Raw genomic sequence first — 15,996 nt, forward strand, 5'->3', positions numbered from 1 at the left:
TGATTTATCCCCAAAATTCTTCTCAGTTAAGGTAGACGGGATTTTAATATTTCCAGCTACATGTATTTTTATCATCTTGAGGAGAATCCATCATCAAATCTAGCATTTTAATTATGCCACACTTTGAAAGCAACGTAGTAGCTTGCAAATGCATTTCTCCTAAACCAAATCATGTAGTCGCTATCCCTCAAGAAGAAAGATAGAAAACAAGGCAAGATGGGTTGGCATTTCATTTCAATCCATACCTCCATGATCAAGAAGAGCCACAGTTAGAGGTTCACCTTAGGATTGGTACGTTTGGTAGATACTTTCAATGGTTTACAACCCTAAGATTCCTTCTTGAGATATTTCATGTCCAAGATCTTGCAACCACCATAATTAGGAGCCCAAAGTTTTCAATATCGCTTCTCGTGTTAGAGCTCGGGCTGAGGAGAGAAATATTGTTCTTTTTCAAGAACAAACCAACCCAAAGCCACCATATGATCCAAAAGTTCCCTAATAGCACTATCATAGTTTCCCATGATAGTTCCTAGCGTGAGATAGAAAGGTTTCTCTTTTCAATGACAATGGACCCAAAATGGGCATTTAGCAAATAGCAAAAGTCCCATAGGCACAGGTACCTTCATTTTTTTCATTTTGAGATGCTCTTAACTCATTATAGCTGCACTTCCGCCTAATGCAATGTACAAATAGCATAAAGACTCAAGTTTTGACTTTCGTGACACTTTGTGCATTGAAATTTGGAAAAGAACACTTTCAAATGACTCCTTTTACTAGGAATTCATGCGAGAGAAAGGCTACAATGAATCAATGAAGGAAACCCAAGAGAGAGGAGTGTCTAGTCTATAAAGCCAAGCATAATTGGTTTTTTATCTCGAAGTTATCAACGAGTAGTGCACTGTGGATCTTTGTTACCTAGGTGTGCTCAAAGTCTTGGGTGCACGCACCAAGAGAGATTAGATGAAAAAGAGAGTGAAGACATCACAATCACTATGCTCACCAGGAACAACGCTATGTACCGTAATGGGTTGCAGTCTTTTTTTTCAGTTTGGTCCAACAAATAAGTTTCTCTTTTGAAGCCATCACTTCTACACAATGTAGAAATGTGATTCGCTAAATAAGTCAATTTAGGAAATTGCCAACCTCTACCCTCTGGCAAAGAAACATGAAAATTACCCCCTCTTGCACTCTCCTTTAGCTTTCAAAAATGACTAGATGCAACCCATAGTTTTGAATCAAAAGTCGATGTAGAACAAACGACAAAACGTTGGGAATTTTCCATTCACAATCCACAATTTTAGTCCATCCTCATCTTGATTGTTTGAGTATCTTCATTCATATAAATTTCATAGCCTCTTGCAAGGTCACACGCTACATGGAGGAAGAAAGAAAACCATGCAAAAAGCACAAACAATTGAAAGGTAGTTATGAATGTATTTGTTCACTTTTGCACCAAGTTAAGCTCCAACTCGCCGATGCAAAACATCAACTTGGAGATTAAAATTTCACTTAAGGACATCCCATCCCATAGCCCTATATCCTCGGAGCCTTCTAAATTGAAGCTAAAGATTTATGAAAGCCGATTCATTTTTGTATTTCATAATGTTTAAAAGTGCATACAAGTAAGAACTCAAACATGTTCTGACATGAGTTGAAGATTGAGCTCGATGTTTGACATCAAGTTAAAGCTTTATCTCCATGTTGAACACAGAGTTCAACCTTCAACTTGATGTTGAACATCGAGGTAAGCCTTCAACTCAATGTCGAACATCGAGTTCAAACTTCAACTTGATATCAAACATCAAGTTGAAGCTTGAACTTTATGTCGAACATCAAGTTCAAGCCTAAACTCAATGCCCAACATCAAGTTAAAGGCTCAACTTGATTTCAACATTAAGTTGAACCTTCAACTCAATGTCGAACATCTGGTTGAAGGTTAAGCTTGATGTCGAACATCAAGCTCATACATCAACATGATGTTTGACATTAGGTTAACCTATAACTTATAAGCTCTTCATGTTTTACCACCATTATGTAATTTGATAATTTGATATTAAATATTATTGAAACAATAACTTATTACCATGGACATTTATAAATAATTAAAAATAAAATATTTAGAAATATTTTTAAGCATTGAAGAAATGAGTACCTCACCATGTTAAATACTATAAGAGTGTCCTCACTACAATCAAGATCTACGTGTTTCTCTTTGACTAACTGAGCATGCAAATGAGTCTTCTCCAAAACATATAGCCTTGTTCTACCAAAAATAGCAGTCATATTAAGGTTTCAATTGTAGGATGTCATAATTTCTCTTCAAATAGTGTTAATCAAAATGATGTCGCATAAAGAGGAGAGTCATTGCCTTCATTTGGAACAAGACAATGTTGTTGTCGATAGTGTAGAAGAAGAAGCTTCTTCTTCATCATTTAAGATGAAACCAAACCAATGATGGTGATGCTCTAGAAACTAATGACGAGCAATCAATTTTGAAAATGTAGTCAAATACATTTTTTTGTAATTTTTGATAACCACTTTTCAATGGTTTGTTTGAATTTAAAACATAGCGTATAATCTTTACTTTAAATAATAGCACAATCACCTTTCTACTTGAGATCCATGATTATATTGAAATTAGTTTCTTCTAGAAATCATATCATTTCTTGGGAGTTTTTTAAAACTTGTGTTTAAAGAAGTATGGGTTTTTTGGCTCATTTTAGAAAAGCCTTTACTCATGAGTAAAGTACTTCTTTAATTTATTTTACAAAGGCCACTTTTTGTGTAGAATCTTTCAAAGATTCCAAATGTTTTTCCTAAGGTGGGAATATTACCCAAAAAATCCACAATGGTGTTATATGTTTGCAGCTCTTTATGAGTCTAAGAATACATCCAAGTTTCCCACATTAAGAAACCAGATCAACCAGAGTTTTCGCAACAGCAATGAAACCAGTCATGCTTACATATTCAGAATCAAGGATTGCAACGATAAATTCATAGCAGCAAGAGAGACCATGAATCCTACAAAGATGGTTCAAGTCATCCTGAATGGACTAGGAGAGGGATAAAAGAATCTAGTCCAAGGTATTGCCATTCAATGGCAAATTCCCACACTGGAAGAGTTACAATCAGTGCAACTTGGTGAAGAACTTAGGACTTAGGCCATTGAAGATGCAAAGGTCATTTGAATGATCAAGAATTCACAGCCTCAGATAGAGGCAGAGGCAGAGATAGATCATCTTAGAGAAGTGGTCATCATCATCAAAGTCCATCAGAATCAGCAAGAACAAGAGCATCATCATCAAAGAGGAAATCAATCCAATAGAGGAATATTTTAAGGAAGAGTGAATGCATCCAGCAACATGTCATGTTAAACATTCAGTGCAACTACTGTCATAAGTTTGGACACTATGAAAGAGATTTCCATAAGAAGCAGTACAAACAAGGAGGTCAATCTAGCAACAACAATGGATGGAATTTATGTGGAAGAAGCAATCACCATGGTGGACATTCAAGTCACGGTCATTATGCTAATGAACCTTAGAATATGTATCTTGCAACTGAGGATATGCACAGCATTAATGGTTCATTACACTACTCGACTTTCATTGATGACTATAGTAGATATTGTTGGGTCTACTTTCTGAAAGAGAAATCTGAAGTCTTTTCTAGATTTCAAGAATTCAAAGCCATGGTAGAGAACCATATAAGCAGAAAGATCAAAGTCATGAGATCAAATAGAGGAGGTGAATACATGTCTTCAGCATTCATGAACTTTTGCAGAACATGTGCAAATACTTCTTAATAGAATGCAATAGTTGAAAGTAAGAATGGTACTTAACAGACAGTTCTAGAGCAGTGCTCAATGACAGGCATCTTTTGGATCAGTATTGGACAAAAGCAATTGCCACTGCAAACTACTTGCTTAATCAGCTTTTGACCAAAATGATTCAAGGTATGACACCTTATGAGGCATTCACTAGATACAAGATACACATTGGGCATCTCCGCATATTTGGTTGCATAGAATATGCCCATATACATGATGATCATTGCAAAAAGTTGCATGTGAAGTCACATAAATGCATCATGGTTGGCTATAGAGAAGAAAGCAAAGCATACAAGTTGTATGATCCCATCAACCAAAAGGTCATAATCTCCAGAGATCTAAGTTTTGATGAAGAATCAGAATGGAAAGATCAAATACACAGGAGATGGTCACACAGATTATTCAATCACCTACAGAAAAGGTTGAGGAAGAAGAGCGAGAATTGCCAGAGAACCCACGAGAAGAATAGCGACTCAGACGGTCTACTAGGTAAAGCAAACCACCTGCCAGATTGTCATATGCTCAGAAAGACAAAGCAATTTAGATTAAAACTACAAATTATGCTCTTGTGAGACTGCCATCATGGCTACAGAAGAGCCAGTGTACTTTAAAGATGCAAATTGACAAGCGAGAACAGCAAACTGCTATGAATGAACAATACTTGGAAATTACGTGACCTTGCACCAGGAAAGAACGCCATTGCAAACAAATGGGTTTATAAAGTGAAGTACAATCTAGATGGAGGCATTGAAAGGAACAAAGCCAGACTAGTTGCAAAAGATTTTGCACAACAATATGGTCAAGATTATTATGAGACTTATGCTCCAGTAGCAAAGAAGGGTTCCATAAGCTTTTTGATATCACTAGCGATAGAAAATGGAATTTGTACTAGCTAGATGTCAAGAATGCTTTTCTCAATGATTAATTGATGAGGAAGTCTACATGCAGCAACCAATAGGGTATATTGAACCAAGGAAGAGCATCAGGTTTGCCATCTCAAGAAAAGTCTCTATGGCTTAAAGCAATCACCCAAAAGTTGGTATAGCAGAATTGACAAGTATTTTGCTAATCTAGGATACATGAAGTCTAATGCAGATCATATTGTATACTACAAAGTTCAAGGGGAAGATAACACTATTGCACTTTTGTATGTAGACGATTTGATTATGACAGCAAGCAATGAAAGCTTCATCAAGAAGTTGAAACAAGACCTATCTGTAGAGTTTGACATGAAAGATCTTGGACTTATGAATTATTATCTTTGTATTGAGTTCTGAAGAGACTATGACGGCACCTTCATGAGCCAGAAAAATAATGTTGATAGTCTCCTTAAAAAGTTTCATATGGCAGATTGCAAGATTGCAACCACTCCCATGGAACAAAGTTTGAAACTTACAAAAGATCCAGAATAGCCTATAATCAATGACAAGTACTATCGGTAGCTCATTGAATCTCTTATATATTTGACTATCACAAGGCCACATATTTGTTATGCAATAAGTTCAATTGCACAGTTTATGGCAAATCCAAAATAGTCTCATTGGAATGCATCCAAGAGAGTATTGAGATACATCGGAGGCACAAGACAGTTTGGAATAGAATATATAGTAAATCATCCAAGGTTGCATGGATAATGTGACAATGACTATGCAAGAGATCATAAGTCCAAGAGATCCACACAAGGATATGCATTTTTCCTTGGTCAAGGGGCTATATCATGGTTGTCAAACAAGCAGCCAACTATTTCTTTGTCTTAAAAAAAGAAGCAGAATATAGGGCACTCACAATAGGTGCATGTCAGGCTATATGGCTTAGAAGACTATTGTCAGAAATAGACGACAACAACAATATACTGTGATAATCAATCAGCTTAAGCATTAGCCAAGAATCTAGTATGTCACTCCAAGACAAAGCCCATTGATGTTAGAGAGCACTTCATTAAAGAAAGAGTGTTACTTGGTGATGTCACATTGCAACATTGTGACAACAAAGAGAATGTTACAGACAACTTTACCAAACCACTTGGGAAAGAGTTGTTTGAGAAATATCGACAAGCTCTTGGATCGACACGCAGAGGAAGGATATTCCCATTAAAGGGGTGCGATGGAATGTAATGTTGAGTCCTTCTTTCCCCATAATCATCATCTTGAGGGAAGGCCTACTTCATAATATTGATCCTAAGGGAAGGTGTTGAGGATTCATCTCAACATCATGTGATCATATGTGCATAGCACTAACACTAAAGAGTGCTAAAAAGGAAAGGGTTGGAAATCCTAACCCTAACCCTAAAGGGATTTTGTATATTCTTTATTTTCAACTAAATCTTGTGTACAGTTATAGTAACTTGTGGTGTGCTCTCTAGTTGTACCTTCTCTCCTCATCTCCATTCTTCTCCTCTCCTCTCTCCATATTTGCTCAAATACATCTTAAACATTTATGACTTTCAGTTAGCTTTCCCATTGTAAGTGAGGTATCACGCTACATTCATAAAAATATATATTGCCCATATTTGCAATGGTATAAACAACTTAGGGATTATACTAGTTATTAAGGAAACACATTGCTCCTTTAGAGGATAAAAAGAACTTAGACCACATTGGAGGAACATCAATATTGCAAGAAAACCTCTTTGATCCTAGCGATAGTGAACTGACCTAGTGGATGATTTGCACATAAATCACGTAAGAGAGGATACTCACGCAGTGTTGCTAAGCCATGGTGCCCCGCTCCATATCACTATGGAAAGCACTTTCACTGGCTTGAGTGTTAGTTTAATTCTGACTAAAAAGAAGATGATGAGATAGGAAATATGTAGGCATTTTCGAATCTACAAAGGTTCTTACCCATAATTCTTTATGTTGCAAAAACATATTTAAGAGAAGAATTGCGTAGCTAGTAAGTAGCAGGATCAATAGTGCGTAGGCATGTATAAAGCAAAGATCATGTCCTTCAATCATTCTTTGATTGCCTACATGCACGGGATCTGGACTATCGTACTTTTTTGTCCCATAATGAGATATTTTGAGCTTGTAACTACTTGTCCCCTCTTCTTTGGGGGGGTAATTTCATAGTTTGTTGTAATATAATACAAATGGATTTAAAAAAAAAAAAACATTGTGTGTGTTGTAAATAAATATACGACAACATATATATACTTACATATGTACATAGCACGCACGCACACACACATGTATGTATGTTCTATATGTGGAATCATTTTTGAACCATCAAGGATTTGTTATGAAACGGTCATGCTTGAATGGAGCAATTGTGTGAGGAAGAAATCTCCAAGTTGTACGGATGTAAGGTATACACTTTTTTTGTTTTTTGACGTTTCCTCTAAAGGCAAGCCTATTAGTGATTTTTAGACTTACGTTGGGTTCAAATCACCTACTGGCCATCTTCCAAAAGGTGTTATGAAGGGTTGCTGTCCTAATTGGCCCAATTAGGGGATTGGGCCTGGACACTGATACAAAAGATTTGTGTCCGACCCATGAAGGCCGCATACTCCATGGCCAACTCCCCCAATTGTTACATGATTGGCTCATTCGATCTCCTCCAACCGCTACACTAATCACATAAATTAGGGTGGGTTCAGACCACTCGCTGCCCACCCTCAAAAAATGTATGTGAAGGAGGGCACTGGTCTTAGGTGGCATAATGAAAAAAGTGGTCCCGCCCACTTGCACAAGAAAATAGTGGGCGGCATATGGAGGTTGCCCAACCCATGTGCACGTGCCAAAAAAGGGCCGTGAAATGATGTGAGTGGTTCTTTTGCAAGGTTTCACTGAAGCCACAAGCCAATGTTTGCTTTTCCTTGACATAATATTAGATGCAGCTTGGCAATAAAGAGAGAACCAACGGGTGGTGTGAACGACCACACTCGGTGGCCACTCATAAAAAAACGTGTAATACTGGTGGCCGCGGGCCCGTCGGATATGAACCACGAGTGACGAGGCGCGGCATCCATCCTCGAATTCGATTGGGAGGGTAGGTGGTGTGAAGGGGCTGAGAGTGCATTTCGTTTCATGTTAACAAGTGAATAGCTATAGAATAGAACCTCCTTAAAATTCAAGGCACCTTGAGCCTTTTCCTTGGGGAATTCCTCTCACTTGCAGCTATGAACTCTATCAGCTCTGCCAATCCCTTGAAGCGCAAAGACTCTATCAAAGGAGTAGGTGACAAGCTCGATATCACTCCTCTCTCGGAGCAGGCAATGAAGTTGGTCGTTCCTGTGTTTACATGACTTACAAAGGCAAAACTGTACTTGTAATGCTTCTCTCCCTTAGTAGATTTTCGTTTTCATTTCTCAGGAGCTTGTGTAGTCCCGAATCGTATGTGCTTCGCGCACTAGATGCGTTGACTATGGTTCTCTCCTCCATCAGTTATAACGTGTACACCCTAATTTGTGAAAGGAGTGTGGACTGCTATTTAAATATTGAAATTGGCCTTAAATCCATTTGCGGGGAAGTCGGAGTGCACCACCGAAACCCAATCTATCTATAGTGTTCCTATGTGCATAAAAATTTCTTCTTTGGTACGCTATAAAATTCAACAATATTGTGCTATGCTAAATCTATAAGTAAAATATAACGATGGATATGTCAAATCTATAAGTAAAATAACGATACTCACACCATAGAAGATGTTCATAAGAGCAAGCAAATAGTAAAATTTGCCTCCCTCGGTTAGAATAGGCAAGTCCAAGTGTGCCTCGGTGTAAAGGTCGTAGAACAAGACCATGGAATCATATAGACCATTAAAAAAAAAACCATAGCTTTGAGTAATAGATGCATACCATATGTCGCGTACTAAAAAAAAAGGTAACACTACGTGCATGGGAGTTAAGACAGTCAACCACCTAACACTCAAGACTATTGAACTCCAAAACTGTGAGGCACCCAATTACAGAAGTCGAGTTTCCACATGAAATCACAATTTGAAAATTAAAAAAGAAACAGTTTCTATATTCCAAAAATAGACCTTCACAAAGGAAACACTTCTCGTTGAGGAGAGATGTACCACCCTGTCACTCCATGCTCTACCTCCGATATCTCATTCACAATCTCAATCACAATCACAATCACAATCCTTTTTTTTTTTTTTCAAAAACAATCACAATCCTAATTTCAATCACAGTTGGAGATGAAATACAAATCTCAATCTCAATCTTGAACTCAAAATCTATTCTTGAAACCTGGGTCTCAATCTCAATCTCAATCTCAATCTTGGTTAAGAGTCTTTCTCAATTCGCCTCAAAATCTGCACGCATGAAGCTTCTTCCGAATCTACTTTTCCCAAAAACAACCTTGCTTTTCAGAAATAAAGCCATCGCTTTGGTTCGCTATTTCGGAACCCTGTATCTACGAAATAGTGCGTATCTACGAAACAGCCCAGTTCGCTATTTTAAATAAACACTAGAAAAACAGCCCAGTTCAAAGCCCTGTATCTCCCAAATAGTGCGTAATCTGAAAATAATCAATAAGACGACTTCTGACTGTTCTTTGTTTCCTTACAACTTTCGTCTTTATCTCCAAATCTTAGGCCTCAAATCTGCGTTTTAGAATTTTGAGAGAAATCCAAGCAAAAAGGCCAAGTCCAAACTGCTTTTTCCTGATCTTTGGACCATCTTTTTACCAATACATGCTTTTATTAAAATGAATCGTCTTCCCATATATATTTGACCGATGTTAATATTCCGATGACAAAGATACAAAAAATGTATATTCTCAATACTCATGTATCCTTTGATCATTTTAAAGTCTTTTTCCTTACTCTCAAAGGATTTTTCCTGATCTTTGGACCATCCTTTTACCAATACACGCTTTTATTAAAATGAATCGTCTTCCCATATATATTTGTCTTTAAAAAATGACCGATGTTAATATTCTGATGGCAAAAATACGAAAAATGTATATTCTCAATGCTCATGCATTCTTTGATCATTTAAAAGTCTTTTTCCTTAATTTCAAAGGATTTTTGTAGAGACTTATACCCTATTTGTGGGACCAGATAAATTAATTGATATGCTACAATCATGTCCATACACGTTGAATGGAGACGTCCTAATAGATCAATGCCATGAACTGTTATAGGCAAACTCTACTAGAGCCAATAACTTAACCCAATTCTTTTGACTCTCATCCACATACATTCTCAGCATATTCTCGAACAATCTATTCACCCTCTTGCGTAGTCTCCAGAAATGCCATTTCAGGGCTCCCAAAACGGTACGGCGTTTCGGAAATGTTTTCTGAAACAGAAATGCCATTTCAGGATAGGCATTTTCCTCTGCCCCAAAACAGTCTGTGGGCGCCCGTTGCCATTTCTTTCTTGCTTCCCACCTAGAGCATGCGATGTTCATTTGCTGAGTGCTCCCCTCCAGCCATTTCATCTTACTCTCCTTTGGCAGCTCCCACTCCCCCTCTTGCACACATTGGCAAGGCTAGCTTGAAACAGGCTGTCCCAGCATTTTTTCCAGCTCCAAAACAGCCCTTTTTTTTTAGTTTTTTTGCTCCCAAACAGCCCCTTTTTCTCAGCTCCCTTTTTCTGAGTTCTGAGCTCCAAAAAGCCCCGTCTTCCCAGCTCCAAAACACCCTCTTTATCTGCTTGCTCTCACTGCTCGACCCACTTTTTTAAATTCTCAGGTCCAAAACAGCCTCTTCTACTCAAGTTCTCAGCTCCAATTTTTCTATTCCTCACTCGTAGGTCACATGGCTCCGGATCCATTCTGGGAACATGTAGAGAAAGTGGGGAACTACGTAAGGGTCCGGTGGATCTAAGAAGTGGAGATGTTTGTATTGTGGAGAGGTCAAATCGGGGAGTGTCACCCGTGTGAAGGACCATCTTGCATGTGCCAAATAAAGATACATGGCCATGCCCCATGTTCCTTGAAATGTTCGGGAGAGCCTTGAAGGGTGGAAGCAAAAGTGCTTGGCTGTTCTCAAAGAGGTGGATTCTGTGGCAATATTGGATGAAGCTGAAGCTGGTTCAAGTGAAGCAGGGTCAGGAGACGGAAGCTTTGTGTGGTTCCTACTACTTCATGACGCTGATTGACGACTACAGTAGAAGGATATGGATATACTTCCCGAAGACTAAAGATGAGGCTTTTAGTAAGTTCAAAGAATGGCATATAATGGTCGAGAAAGAAACGGGGAGGAAGGTGAAGAAGTTGAGATCAGACAGAGGTGGTGAGTTCACATCAAGTGAATTCGAAAGTTACTGCAAAAGTCACAGGATCAAAAGGCAAAAACCCCCGCCACATACATCACAGCAAAATGGAGTAGCAGAGCGCAAGATGCGCGTCATCTATGAAATGGGCAGGAGTATGATGAAAGGGAAAGATTTACCAAAGACTTTCTAGGCTGAAGCATGTAACACGGCAGTTTACATTCTGAATCGTAGCTACACGAAGGCTGTGAACGGGATGACTCCACTGCAGGCCTTTTCTCGTAAGAAACCTTCAGCTGCACATTTCAAAGTTTTTTGATGTGACTGTTTTGTGCATGTCCCTGATGCTAATAGGACCAAATGGGAACTGAAGAGCCGGAAGTGTATTTTCTTGGGCTACAGTGAAGAGGCGAAGGGTTACCGTCTCTATAATCCTGTTGCCAAGAAGGTAATAGTAAGTCGCGATGTGGTCTTCTCAGAACAGCCGCATCAATTGGAGGAGGATGATTCCTTCCCAGACAACCACGACCAGGATATCCATCCAGTACAACCACCAACAGCAAACCGAACTCCCCCAACGGTGCTTGGGAGGATTCAAGATAAAGAAGAGGAAGAAGAGTCTGCAGAACCACAATGGCAACGGCCATTCCCGAAGTGGGTAAAGCAGCTTTTGGACGGAAGAGAACCTCCAGCCATTGAGGAGGAACCATTCGAAAACCACCGGTCTAAGAGATTAGAGGAGCAAAGAAGGGCGCAAGAACACTTAGTCAACTACGCTTTGATGATAGAGGTGATCCGTGCTGAAGAACCCAAGTGTCTTGAAGAGGCACAGGGTGATGATAGGTGGATGGAGGCTATGCAGTCAGAGTATGGCTCCATAATGAAGAACAAAACTTGGGACCTTGTGGATTGACCACCAAAACACAAGGTAATCGGCACCAAGTGGGTATACAAGACCAAGTACAAGTCCAATGGCACGTTGGATAAGTACAAGGCTCGGCTCGTGGCAAAAGGATTCGCACAGGTATATGGTTTTGATTATCAGGATACTTTTGCTCCCACAGCTCGACTAACCACAATTCGCAGTGTTTTGGCTTTAGCAGCACAGGAAAGTTGGCCCGTGTTTCAGATGGATGTAAAATCCGCCTTTCCGAATGGAGATCTCGAGAAGGAGGTATACGTGGAACAACCACCAGGTTTTGTGATCCCTGGTTCAGCAGGTAAAGTCCGTAAGCTAAAGAAGGCACTTTACGGCAGGTTGAAACCGGCCCCACGAGTGTGGTACCAGCGGATTTATGCCTACTTTCTGCAAAACAGGTTCAGGAGGAGCCCATCTGATGCAAATTTGTATATCTACAGAGAAGGAGGTAGGTGTATGATCATGGTCCTTTACGTGGACGACCTTGTCATAACAGGGAACCGTGAAGAAAAGATCTCGCAGACAAGCGAGTTTGAAATGACAGACCTTGGACTGATGCATTTCTGTTTGGGGATTGAAGTTTGGCAAGAGTCAAAACAGATCTTCATCTCACAGCTGAAGTATGTTGGAGAGATACTGAAAGCATTTGGCATGGCTGAGTGCAAGACAGTTGGCACCCCTATGGAGGTTGAGATGAAGCTCTCAAACGAGGATTCATCACCACTGGTGGACGAAGCGAAGTACAGAAGGCTTGTGGGCAGTTTGATTTATTTGTGCAACACGCGGCCGGACATGAATTTTGCGACTGAAGTATGCTGGAGAGATATTGAAGGCATTTGGCATGGCTGAGTGCAAGATAGTTGGTACCCCTATGGAGGTTGACGTGAAGCTCTCAAACGAGGATTCATCACCACTGGTCAACGAAGCGAAGTACAGAAGGCTTGTCGGCAGTTTGATTTACTTGTGCAACACGCGGTCGGACATCAGCTTTGCGACTGGTGTACTAAGCAGGTTTCCCAATAAGCCCCGAGAGAACCATTGGAGGGCAAGGATGCAGGTGCTGAAATACATCAAAGGCACACTTGATTATGGCATCACCTATACCAAGGGCAACATTATCTTGACCGGATTCTGTGACTCGGATTAGGCAGGAGATGTGGACAGTAGGAGATCAGTGATAGGTTACTATTTCTCACTAGGATCTGGAGCTGTGTCATGGGTCAGCAAGAAGCAACCTACAGTTGCTCTTTCTTCTACCGAGGCTGAGTACAAATCAGCATGCTTTGCTTCTTGTGAGGCAGTGTGGTTGAGGAGGATTTTGGGGGACATGGGTGTAGTGCAGAACAAGCCTACGCAGTTATCATGTGACAATCAGAGTTGCATGGCAATTGCAAAGAACCCTGTGTTCCACGCTCGCACAAAACACATTGAGATTCAATATCACTTTGTACGTGAGCTCATCATGGATGGAGAGATCGACTTGGTGTACTGTCCGACTACAGAGAATGCTGTGGACGTCTTCACGAAGGCTCTTGGAAGAGACTTGCTGGAGAGGCATCTTCATCGACTTGGCATTGGGTCAAAAAAGTAAGTTCACTTGCGGATGGACATTGAGGGGCGGTGTTAGATATCAATGCTCCACTCTCGTGTAACTACGCGGGAACCAGCTAACTCTACTTGTAAGCCTCCCATATGAGGAGAAAGCATTTGAGTAGCTCGGTTATCCGGTAGGTCCTGGTTTGGACACCAGATGGGGGCCATGTGTGGCCTGATGGCTGGACGGCTTCAGATAGAGTTGGCACACTGCCAACTAGGCTACATGCAAGTGCGGGAAGGCATCCCATGGCTGACCGCACTGAGGGAAGACGGAGCATTTCCCGAGGCAGTCCACTCTCGGGCTGCGGGGCCCGTTTGGAGCCCCAGATGATCTCGGATGGTGGGCTCTGGGCCACGGTAACCGTAGGTGGTTGCTCTATTCTGCGCCACGGTTCTAACGTGTGGTCAGTAGCCTATTTCGGAACCGACCTCTAACGTGTGGTCGGTAGCCTATTTCGGAACCGAGTCGGCCGTTTTGGGCCGACTGGGTCGGTCTCCCAATTGGGTCTAACCGACTACGACTGATGGCTATATAAGAGCAAGCCCGTGAAGCCCATAATCATCACTGGCTACAGCAACCCTGATTCCTTAGCATCCAACCTCCGTCCTCTACTGTTTCCAGCACGCCATCAAAGCTTCTCACACAGGAGCGCACGGCTAGGAGGCAGCGCCATCTATTGTATCAGTTTTACAGTAATCAAATTTTTTATTCTCCATACTATCTGCTTTTCTCTCTTGCATACGAGATCTTGTTATCTGTTGAGCACAGACGTTGTATTGTTTTCTTACACCTTTGTGGTTATGGCTAGCCCGGGAATTCTTCAGAGTGGGATGTCAAGACAACTCTTTGATTTATGGTGCCAGGACAAAAAGAATTCCTGCGTGATACCTGGATATGTAGTGGAGGGTACTCTTGCTAAGACAATCCTGAGTGAACCCAAGGAGGTGACATTAATGAGTGGATTGGTGGTTCCCCTGAATATGAGTGTACACTACATCTCCTTCTCTGCGCATGCAGACTTCAATCAGACAAGTACATTTTTGAATGAGCTGAGGCCTCCTAATATCATTCTAGTTCATGGAGAGGCCAACGAGATGGGTCGCCTGAAAGCAAAGCTGCAAACCCAGTTTGCAGATCAGAATGTAAATGTTTTGTCTCCTAAGAATTGCCAAACAGTGGAGATGTTTTTCAAGGGGGAGAAGACAGCCAAGGCAATTGGCAGATTGGCAGAGAAGACTCCAAAAGAAGGAGACTCAGTGAGCGGTTTATTAGTCAGGAAGGGCTTCACCTACCAGCTTATGGCTCCAGAAGGCCTGCATGTTTACACTCAATTGACTACAGGCAGTGTAATGCAGGGCCAGTCAGTTCCGTACAAAGGGTCCTTTGCAGTACTTCGGCATAGGCTACAGCAGATGTGTGAGAGAATAGAGATGTTGCCAAAAGCAGAAAACACTTCGTTGAAAGTACATGATAAAGTCACCATAATACAGGAAGGTACAGATTTTGTAGTTTTGCAATGGGTCTCAGACCCAGTCAGTGACATGGTGGCAGACTCAATTGTTGCCATGATCTTAAAGTTGAATTCACATCCAATTTCTGGATCGGAACCTAGTGTCAATGGTTTCAAGGAGGCCAAATCGGAGAAAGATGGCATGAAGATAATTCACTCCATATTGGTCTCTTTGTTTGGAAATGTGAAATTGGATAGAGAGACTGAGAAATTCACGGTGACAGTTGATGGAGTTGTTGCAACGGTTGACTATGCCAGCAAAGGTGTTGAGTGTGATAATGAGAGTATGAAAGAACGAATCAAGGTAGCTGTTAGAACGATAGAAACTGCTCTGTACCCTCTGAGTATTGTAAATTAACCTAGCACAAGTTGATTTCCTGTGGGATTGAGATCCACTTTGAGCATGGTATAACATGTATGGATGCTTGAAGGGATATGCTTATGGATGCTATGAGGGAGCTCTGTCTCAGGTGCTTCTGACTGGATTTGGTTGAATGAGTGAAACTCTTGAAACTGTCAATAGTTCACATTCGAGTTGTGAGAGCAACTGTTTGTGAAGGTCCATGAGCACGTGTGTCCCCTAAAGGATGGAAATTCATCGGAAATATCCCTTCGATGGACATATTTCATTGCAAGATGAGAGATTATGGATCTTCCTGTGTAGTAGAAATTTTGAGGAGGTTGCTGAAGTCTGTTCAATGTCTTGGTTTTTCTGCCTAAAATATGTCTGCTACTGAGGTGCTGCAAATGGGTAGAAATTGTGGACAGTATGGTTGCCTTTCCCTTTTGTTTATTTGTGGTTGTGCTCTTATATATGTGCGCTTATTTGGGAGGGTGTTCGATGATGATAAGTTAATATGCACATAGATTCCATGTTTGATCTTAATGAGTTATGTTATTGTGATTTGGAGATTTGTTATTTGTACCTCCATGCATAGAGATGCTGTGCCCTTCATCTGATCCTCTATTTT

General features: G+C 40.7%; 1 pseudogene; it reads left to right on the top strand.

The window, feature by feature from the left end:
• Positions 1-1,698: 1,698 nt before the first annotated feature.
• Positions 1,699-15,760, top strand: LOC147893696 (cleavage and polyadenylation specificity factor subunit 3-I pseudogene; annotated as a pseudogene).
• The last annotated feature ends 236 nt before the right edge of the window (positions 15,761-15,996 follow it).

Source organism: Dipteris shenzhenensis, chromosome 15, assembly GCF_047967505.1.
Source record: "Dipteris shenzhenensis isolate YYH24624 ecotype China chromosome 15, Dip_SZ_1.0, whole genome shotgun sequence".
In the NCBI taxonomy this organism is placed as follows: Eukaryota; Viridiplantae; Streptophyta; class Polypodiopsida; order Gleicheniales; family Dipteridaceae; genus Dipteris; species Dipteris shenzhenensis.